Source organism: Tamandua tetradactyla, chromosome 2 (genome assembly GCF_023851605.1).
Source record: "Tamandua tetradactyla isolate mTamTet1 chromosome 2, mTamTet1.pri, whole genome shotgun sequence".
Taxonomy (NCBI): Eukaryota; Metazoa; Chordata; class Mammalia; order Pilosa; family Myrmecophagidae; genus Tamandua; species Tamandua tetradactyla.
The window spans coordinates 187854940-187865689 of record NC_135328.1 but is presented as its reverse complement, the minus strand read 5'-3'; positions in this window follow the sequence as shown (position 1 = coordinate 187865689).

Genomic DNA, 10750 nt, shown 5'->3' with positions numbered 1-10750 from the left:
ACTACTTGTTGAAGAGTGCTTTGAAAACTACCGCTTTTTCTTTCTCTGCTTTATATGTATGTTACATTATACAATAAGAAAGTTAAAAGCAAACAAAAAAGCATAGTATTTTCAGTGTGGAGTGACAGGACGCAGGCCTAGGTCAGCAGCATGCCTGCAAAGCTGCATGGAAGGGAGATTTTAGATGATGAATCAGCAAAGAGTCAGGAAACCAACCAGGACTCCAGGTGTGCACGCCTGAAGCTTCGTGGTCCACCTGAATGACCAGGTGTGGCGGACATCAGTTTGCCTTTCCCCGACACATGGTGATTGGTTTAAAGACAGCATTTGACCCAGGCCTAAGCCAATCAGGCCCTGGGAATCCTGCATCACATAACCCAAGTTAGTTCAATCAGAGTGAAGCGTGGGAATTTTGTTTTACGGTTGGCCAAAGGGAAGCCCCTTCTTTCTCCTAGGAGCTACTGGCACTCAATATAGAGAAGATGGCCTGAGCATCAAGAACAGAAAACTCTAGATTAAACCTACCCTAAGGTTCATTCTACCTGAGACTTTCAAATCACATGGACTACACGTTCCCTTTATTGGTTAAGCCAGTTTGCAGTGAATCTTCCCTTTCTTGCTCTATCAGAAATCCCAACTGATACACCATGAAACTCACAATATTCTTAATAGATACTATAATTCTCTTCAAATGAATTCAACTGAAAAGAGGTGTGAGGGAAAAAAGTAATTAAAATTCTCAGTTTATAAGCATCTCCTAAAATGTGAATTGAAGACAGAAATTAGCAGATATTTTAATTGTCTCTTCTCTCTCTCTGCATTCTCACACTTAATCTACCTATTCTCTAAATATATTAATATTTTAAAAAACGCTTTTCTGGTTTATAATGCAGCTTCACACATCTTAGCTCATTTGATTCCCACAACAAACAAGACAGATGGGTGGTAACTACAAAGCCTCATTTTGTGTAACACTCTAAGTTTGCAAGACCCTTTCCTTTAAATTGTCTCATACAACATTCATGTGCCTACCTCAGGCAAGTTCCTAGACTCCAGAGAAACTGATGAACTTGTAGTTCTCTGAACCACAGAGAATTATTTCATATTTGTTTCTTCACTGACATCCATTAAGCAGTACTGTCCTCCTCCACCTTGTACACCAGGTAAACTCCTATTCATACCTAAAAACCCATTCCAGACAAGGCACAATTATGTCTCTTTCCCCAGAGGGATGTGGACAGGTGGTGTGGTCCTCAAAAGGTGTGTTGCCTTTGCCAGGTTTGGTGAGGTCAACCAGCCGGCTATTGGAATGAAATGGGGGGTCTGGTCAACTGTTTTGTGTTTTGGCGTAAATTTTATTCATCACTAAAGGGAAAAACATCAGCCAGTCTGCCGGTCCCCTGGCCATAAGAATCTACATCAAGCTTGGGCAAATTTCCCTTTTTTGTTATATGGTGGAGAGACCCGCACCCAGATCCTCAGACAGACCTTGGGGAGGTCCCTTCGATGTGCACACCTGTGGCAGGAAGCCCCTTCCTCTGACCTCAGATCTTGCCTCTCGTGTCCCCAGGCCCTGAAAGACAAGACAGGGCGCCCACTTCCTGTGCCCAGTCTGGAGGTCTGTCTGGAAGCACAGTTGCAGGTTCGAGGGCTAAGGATGCTGGTGGTGGCATTGGCAACCAGCGGGACTTCCTGACGCACAGCAGGTGGGTGCTCAGCCTCCTCTGTCCTATGGCCGCTCTGGGCCTCCAGCAACCAGAGCTGCCCTCCCCAGAGAACCAGGGGAGAAAAGGAGGTAAAGGGAGCAACAGAGGTGGCCCAAGCCCTCTCCCAAAGCCAAGTGACCTATTTTTCAGGGGACTGCCTGGGGGCTGGGGCACCAGGTCTCTGTGTTTTCAGGACGCTGTTGTAGCTGTCAGTCTGAAATCTACCTCCCATGTCCTCAGCATGGTAGGGTCTACACCCAGGAGCCAGCCGGTGTCACCGCAACTGAATTCCTACAGTTTCCCAACCTGCTTGTATTTGTTTCCTAGAGCTACCGTAAAAAGGTACCAAAAACCGGGTGGCTTCAAACGACAGAAATGCATCCTCCCATGGTTCTGGAGTCCAGGAGTCCAACATTAGGGTGTCCAGAGCCTGGGAGGGAGAGTCTGTCCCATGCCTCTGTCCTCGCTGCTGATGGGTGCAGACTGTCCTCGGTGGTCCTTGGCTTGTAGCTGCGCCATTCCAATCCCTGCCCCCATCTTTATGTGGCCTTCTTCCCTCTGCGTCTGTCTCTGTCTTCACATGGCCTTCTCTTTAGGCTCATCCGTGTCCAAATGTCCTACTTCTTCTAAAGACATCACTCATTGGATGAGGTCCCCGCCTAATCAGTACAACCTCATCTTAACTTGATTACACCTGCAAAGACCTTATTTCCCAACACGGTCACATGCACGGGTACTGGATTAGGACTGCAACCGATCTTTTAGGGGGACACAGTCCAACCCGCGACACTGCTGCTCCTCCAGGGCTCCCCAGCACAAAGAAGTCCCCCAGCCCCACCCAGTGTCCCCTTTCCCCATCTCCAGCAGCCAACAGGTCATTATGACCACCCAGCTAAATGTCCTCAGCCACACCCCCCAGCCGGATTCCTCCTCTCCAATTCTCCCCCCGCCAGCCTCCAGAACTAGCCTTCAAGAAACCACCTCTGATCATGTCACCTTGCTTTAGAACCTCCAATGGCCCTCTTCTGCCCACAAGGTGAAGACAAGACTCCTTGTCCGGCCTTCCACAGCCGGGCCCCATAGACATCTCCAGATTGATCTTCCTTTCACACACCTTACTTTCTGGCCAGATGAAACCATATCCATCTCTCACCTCCATTCCTCTGCTCCCACCAGCCCCCTGGCCTGCATAACCTCTTCCTCTAGTGCTATTTACTCTGCCCTTTCACCAAGCCGTTCTCCCCTTGGGGGCGTCCCACCCAGGAGTGCCCCCTCCCTCCTGGGCCTCCTGGGACATTTTCACCATTTTCTACCCCTGAGCCTGTGCTGTGTGTTGATAACACCCTGAGTGATTTGCTGCACTCCATTAATGTTCATTTCCCAAATGAAGTCACCCCTTGAGGATCATGTATTTATTGCGTACCTACTAGGCTCCTAGCCTTGGTCTGAGCCCTTAGCCAAGGAAGGTCTCACCTTCATGGACAGAAGGCATATTTAACAGGGGCAACAACAGGTGTGAATTCTAGCTCTTGCAGAGACCTGAGCTATTTTGACCAATGCTTCCCTGACCCATGTGAGAATCCCAGGGCTCCAGAGCAGATGCCCACCACTGCTTTCTCACACCCCATGGTCACCAGTCCCCTTTATGCTCAGGGCAGGCCCATTCGCGGGCACTTGGACATGGGGTCCCGGAGGTGGGCTCGGGCCTGGAGGCTGCACACACCACACAACTGCAGGTGCCAGGTCCCGGCTGCACCTGGCCCCCCAGGGGCCTCCCTGCAGGCGCCCCTCCCCCACCCCTGCACCAAGACTTCCCACGCTGCGCTCCTCTTGTTTAATTTCGCTGAAACGCTGAGTCCCAACCCCGTGTTAATTGGTTTTACTCCAGCCTTTTGTGCCTCCCATTAAATGAGGAAATGCCACCCATAAAATTTTAATTTTAAAAGCCAACTTGTTTGTTTTATATTGAATTTCCCCGGGTAGCTCTGGCAGAGGGAAACAGACACATTTTCATTTCATTAAAGCAACTTGAGTGAAGATAAAAAAAACACAAGCAGAAAAATTAAATTTAAAAACAGAGAGCGAGAAGCATTTAGAGAAAATGAATGGAAATGAGTTGCCACAGAGGGTGGCAGGGACCTCGCTCCATCTCTGCCCTCCCTGCGCCTCCTGCAGGGAGAGAGGGGAGCAGCGTGTTAGTGGAGTCCTGGCTGGCACCCGCAAGAGACCAAAACGGGGCTGTCTCTTCACTGAAAATTGACCCATTGGGTATTCTGGAGGGAGCAGGGCATAGGGAACCCCACCCGTGGGCCAGCAGCTTCCTTCTTGGTTAAGTTTGCTGGCCCTGAAGCCGGACCACCTGCGTGGCTCTACCGCTTACTAGCTGAGTGATGGTGGGCAAGTGGCCTCGGTTTTCCCATCTATGAAATGGGAATAGCAGCGTTACTTAGTTCACAGGCTTGTTTTGAGGATTAAGTATGTTAATACCTTGAAAACCCTTAGAACAGGGCCGGGTAAGCAGAAACCAAGCTCCTTGTTGGTTTTCACTATTCCCAGCCTGCCGCGCCCCTTCCAAGCCATGCTCCTAGCACGTGTCCCCCTGCCCCACCGTAGTGCAACTGCCTCCCTCCCATCGCCCCTCAAAAGTCACTCGAAAGTCCATTTAATGACATCCTCGAGCTTAAGAAAGCTAAGAGATTGGGGAGGTTTCTGATGAGGAGCTCAGGGAATCCCCAGTCTGTGGCATCATTCTTTTGGCCCCAAATCAATTCATTAACATTTTATTTAAATTCCTTCCACGGAAGACAATCTAGGGCAGTGGTGAAAGCCAGCCTCCCCGGGTTTCAATCCCAGCTCCACCACTTTGGAGTTTCTTCTGGGCCTCAGCCTCTTCAGTAACGAAAGGGAAAAAGGATTAGCCACCAGGAACCAACAAAACCAGCTCTGTGGGGTGCCTGGGTCAGATAAATGCTCAGTGACCCCAGTTCTGAGCGCTAAAGGGCAGGGTCTGAGCTTCTGAGGCTATACACATGTGGGGACGGGGCAGGTTGCCATGGAAATAAGGGGACCTCATTTCCCCTTATCCTGAACCCCAGTAAAGGGCCTTGGAGCTTGGCCCCGGGAATTTGGAAAGGGTTTTCCTTTCAAGTCCCTTAGTACCTCCTACCTACTGCCCTAACTCCGAGCCCTAACCCGGAGCCCAGTTCATGCAAATGAAACGTGTTACTTCAATCAGCATTATAAAGAGCCCGGGGGCAGGGAGAAGGCTCGGGGGGGAAAGGGCGAGGCGGGGGCGGGGGGCGGATTGTGCCAGGAAGGTACCAGGATTTGGGATTTTGTCGCGACTCCCAGCCCAGCCCTGTCGTTTAGGGCCACGTAGCAACTTCTGATCCTTAATGTCCTTTTTTCCACGGGAGGGTTTAGTAGCAGTCCTGCCTCACCAAAGACCAACTCAAACAAAGCTAACAGATGTGAAAGTGTTTCGTAAATGGTAAAATGAGGCGCAGTCTGGTGAGTACCATTAGGTCAGTGACAACTACTTCAGTCCCCAATGCCGGATTCCTGGGTGCTGTTCCCGGGGGTGAGTGCACAGATGGGGATGAGGGGGGCTGTGTGTGTGAGTGTGTGTGTGTGTGTGTGCACATAGGGGCGGGGGGGTGCTGGTGATCTCCACGAGGAAGCCCTGTGACTCACAGTCTGGGTCCCGCAGACCGGGTCCCGCGTCACATCCTGTGACGGGCCCAGGAGAATATTCCCACACCTGCCCAGGTGTCTCCAAACCTCTCCTGGGGGCAGGAGCCTCTGCAGCCGGCTGTCAGAGCTACCCCAGAGTGAACAAGGGGTACGCGGGCTCAGAGGAGCTCAGAGGACAACTGCAACGCGGTGCCCATTTTATTCTAGGGAGACCGCTTTTCCCGTGGTTCCCAAACTGTACACAAAGGAACCCCTAGAATGGCAGCTCTAAAAGGGTGGGACCAAGGCTTGGGGCTCCAGGTTCTCACTCTCTCTGTCTCTCTCTTTAACAAGAATAGCTCTATTATTATTATTATTATTTTAATGTTGAGCTTCTGTTCAAGATTGTGTTTGCACAAAAATTTCCATGGCTAAAATGTTTTTTTTTCAAAAACACGATTTCACTCCTCATCCCTTTGCTTCCTTCTTAAACCATTTCTAATGGTCCTAAAGCCATGAGGTGCAGCACACCAGGGGCTCATCCGTGTGGGGCTGGGGGAGCCACGGAGGACCAGAACGAGGTGTCAGAGCCCCAGCAGGCAAAGGCGCAGCCTGGGCTGGGTGCTGGAGTGCAAATGGGGTAAGAAGAGAATCCCCGTGTGGGAGCAGCCCGGGCTGGGTGTTAGAGTCCAAGCAAGAGTCAGCAGGCAGCCCTGCAGGGGGATGGTCCGCTGTGAGAGATCAGATGAGGAGGGGTCCATGCATGAACCAGCCAGCCATGGGGTGTCAAAGCCTAAGGCAGAGTGAGGAGGGGGTCCAAATGGGGGGAGGGGAGGTAACGCCTGGAGATCAGAGTCTGAGGCAGGGGTGGCACAGAGAAAGAAGGGACTCACAGGCCATCTATCTCTCAAGACTCAGGACGTCTCTCCCTCCACCTACCCAAATCCTTTCTAAAACCAAGCTGAGCCAGCCCAGAGAAGAACTGGAACCCCTACCCAAGTCATCAAACATTCACAGTGCACCTGTAATGCGCCAGGCAGTACGCTTGGTGCGAGGGCAGAGCCGTGAAGGTGCAAAAAGGGCAGCCCCTCGCCCCATAAGGAGCCCAGGGCCCCGCAGGAAGATGCTGCTAAAGAGTGTAAGGAGATGATGGGACCAGACTGGTGGTGGTCGTGGCGCCACAGGCAGGGCGGGAGTGGCGCTGACTCTGGGCCTCAGTTTCTCCCCCTGTCCACCCTCACCAGTCTAGGTTGATCCCATGCCCAAAGGCAACAGCCACCAAGGACCTTGCAAGAGGCTTTGTTATCCTGGGACCCCAAGAACTACACCCAAGATACAGACCGCTCCAGACACACAGGGAACTACAGGGGGCCACTCCTCCTCCCCACTTAGTCCACATCCCACTTCACCTGGAAGTTTTCCTGGACGGGAGCGCCCCTCCTCTGCTTCCCTTTCTGGGGTCTGATGTCCCTCACAATCGGGAAGTTCTGCCTCATGTCTAGCTCTCATCCCTCTTGCTTTCTCTGCTTTGTCTATTCTTAAGAGAAATGGACAACTGAAGACCCCTTCATCAATACTGTTGAAAAGCCTGGTGAAATCTCTCTCAGGCCTGGAGGGAGAGGAGATGGTGATGCTTGGGGAAGGAAAGGAGACTACAACTCGGTGATGTGGGTGTGGCACAAAAACCCTCCCTCCTGGCGTAGGCTCCTTGGCCTGCCCTCCTTCTTACCACCAGCAAACCCTAGCCTGCATTCTTCCCAAACAGCTGAGAGAGCCCTACCCATGCATCCTCACAACGCTCCTCAGCCCTGCCTCCCAAAGAGCCTTTTTAGCATAGAAATCAGAAATGCAGAGCCCCTATTTCAGGCGGTGCCCTCGTTTGGGCTTCAAGACGGCCCAGTCCAGACTAGAAAAAGAACACTTGGAATCCATATGACCTTATCTTCTCAGGCGGGGGGCAGAGCAGACCACCTTCAAATGCACCCTCACGCTTCAAACTACCCGGGAGAGGTTGAGATTAGACCCTGGGAAATGGGTTCCCTGGGTACCCCTTGCCCCTGCAGTCACCAGGAGAGGGCGCCACAGTACAGCCCATGCGCTGGGCTATCTGAAAACCGGGAAGTGTGTGAGCCGGGGTCTGGCCGGCGCTGGCTGCGGGCCACTTAGGAGACCAGTTGGTGGAAGCCAGAGCCACCTGGCTGAAGGTGACACACCCTGCGCCAGCCCGGACAGGGTAAGGGAGTGGCGTCACGTTCTGCCTAGTCATTATCTGCAATGACCTGCGTCACCTCTGATGTCAGAGCTTCAAGGGGCTTTGTTCCAGCTATGGCTCCAGGAATGGGTGTTGCGGGGCTCAGAGGTTATGCAATTTTCCCGAGGCGAGGATGGTGACGTGACTGGCAGAGCAGGGATTCGAACCCAGGTCTCGGGGCTTCACAGCCCTGGGTCCGCCAGGGGAGCCCAGCACCCACCAGCACAGCCTACCGGTGGCCAGAAGCCAGGCATCGCCCTTTGCAAACCACAACTCAGAGCCTGACCGGCCTTGGCCTTGCGTCCTTCTTTCTCATCTGTAAAGTGCTCTATCACGGTAAACTGTCCTTGGCCGCCTGGTTTGAAAGAAAAGAAAAGCCTCCAGAAACCACAAATATGTTCAGATGAATTCAGGCCCCAAATTCGCAGGGCGGGGCGGCGGGGGACAGGGTGGGCGAAGAGGGGCGGGGGCCGAGGATGGTGAGGAGTCTTTCAGCAGGAAAGTGTGTGGGTTCTCCACCCACCTCCAAAGCTCACCTGGCAGGTCATCAAGGCCCTGGCGAGTCTCGAGAACCGCCTCCTTTTGAAAGCTCACTGGTCCTTGTCCTCTGGAGTGTTTTGAGTTCAGTCTATTATGAGAACTCTCCTTCTGAGGATGAAAATTTTCAAATACAGGTGTTGTCCAGACGGGGGGGTAGTTGAGGGAGGGGGCGAAGAAAAGTGCCCTCCAAATTCTTTTTATGAAGAAGTAGGCTCTCATCCTTTAAAGGAATATCTCTTGATAAATGGGCTATTGCTGTTGTGTGTGTGTGTTTCAGCCAAGAATCTGCTGTTATGAATTTGTGAAAATAACCTCTCTCCATTCCATTTCAATGCCAGGATGGAAACAAGGTGGAATGTCACTGGCTGATGGATTCAATAGGTCAACTGTGTTTTCACTAAGAAGAGAATGTTGGATTTTTTAAAATATATTTTACTTCTTTAGACACAATTTAAAAAAACAAATCAAAACATATATTATAATGGAACATGTATGAGATGAAATACAAATTGTCAAAAACATACCCGAATTGCACATTTCATTTTACCGATTGGAAAATAGCACTGCTTGAATAACAATTCTTCAGGAAAGAAAGGTGCATTAAATGTATACATTGACTGGAAGACATTCCCAATTTCAGAAATATTCATTTTAAGGCACATCTGGTAGGGGAAATATGTTATTTATTTATTGACGTTATATAGAGATGTATATCGGCCAAAAAGGATTTTTATCAGTTGAGTCTAGTAATTTTATTCAAACCCTCTGAGAGCCTGAAACAGAAAACTTGTCCATATCTCTGATGAGAGGTGCTCTAGCCTTGCTCTACTTGCACCCCACCAGTGATGGGAAGCTCACCACCTGTGAAGGCATTCCTTTTCATTGTGAGACAGTTCTGATGGTCATGGAGTTGGTTTGCAACCCCTTCTTACCTCCACAGGTCCCAGTTCTGCCTTTGGAGCCAGGTAGGATTATACTACCGCCCCTCCCTATGTCCCTCTGAGTTAACATCCCCGGTTCCTCACTACTCTTCACCATTCACAAATTGGATCTGGTCGTTTCCTGTGCCCTGCACAGATTAGTGAACAGAATGGAACATAGCCCTCCAGCTCTCCCCTCCTTCATCTTCAACCTCATACCTCCAAACACACAGCCAGGGATCACATTGGTTTGGGGGGCAGCTATCTTAATATTGAGTTATTTTGACTCATCAACCCAAACTCCCAAACCTTTTACATGCAAAATATTTTCATTTTACGTGCATCTTTATTCAATTTACCCTATGGTTTCATCCATGGTAGGTGCTTTTAAATGCTGGTTTGGACATTTAAGATACCAACTCCTGCTTCTAATTTTGGGTCATCTGCAAATTGAATAAGTATATCTCAAGCTGTTGATACATTTGTTGAATTGCGTCTTTAACCTAGGCAGCCAGTGTGCCTGGGACCTCAGTCTCCTTGTGCAATAATGAAGAAGAGTGAAGAAATGGCCTCTATAAACAGCTCCTGTGTACTACCTGTCAGGCACTATTCTAAGCCCTTTGCAAACAACATGACATTTAATTCTTCACGTGAATTCTATGAGGGGAGGTATTGTTAGCATCATCCCTGTGTTGGCTTGAAGCTGTAGTGACCCTAGAAAAAAATGTTCTTAAATTTAATCTGTCCCTGTGGGTATGGACCTATTCATTGTAAGTAGGACCTTCTGACAAGGTTACTTCAGTTTAGGTGTGATCCACCACATTCAGGTTGGGTCTTAATCCTCTTACCAGAGTCCTTTGTAAATGGAATGAGTACAGAGAGGTAGAGAAAGCCACAGAAGCAAAAAACCGAAAGCAACCAACCCAGAAGAGAATGGAGAGACCAGCAGGCGCTGCCATGTGCTTTGCCATTTGGCAGAGGAGCCAGGATCACCAGTGGCTGGTCTCTGGGAAGAAAGCATTGCCCTGATGATGCCTTGATTTGGAAACTTTCCTGGCCTCAAACTGTATGCTAACAAATTCCCATTGTTTGAGCCAACCCGTTTCAGGGTATCTGCTTTGGGCAGCCTAGGATAGTAAAACAATCCTCATTCTGCAGATGAGGGAAACGAGGTTTTGCAGGATTTGAATCAAGCTCCGTCTGGCACTCAATCCCATGCTTTTCGCCTCAATGACTCATTGCCTCCCCTAGCGAGCAGGATCTTTGTTATGGCCTAATATAGAGCCCTTGGGGTTCACCAACAGAGACATCCTTCCAAGCTGCTAAACAACATTCTCTGGGTACCCCCTCAAAGATCCTATGTCCCATGCATGGTTTAGAAGGAGTGGTGAGCTGAAGGTTTGAGGGGACTTTCACAAAGGGGCACTAGATTCTTCAGTCTTGGCCTAAATGAAGAGCTGATCAAAGACAAATGATGATCGGAAACAAATGGACCACTCCCCGTGCCTTGACCTGGCTTCACAGCAGGGAGGAGAAAAACTTCAAGAACAAGGAATCGAAAGTGTTGACAGCTTAGCAGAATCGGGGACTTGGAATCAGCAATTCAGGTGGGTTGTGGTAGATAAAGAAAGTGATGTTTCTTGCATACCTAGGTCTGTAAT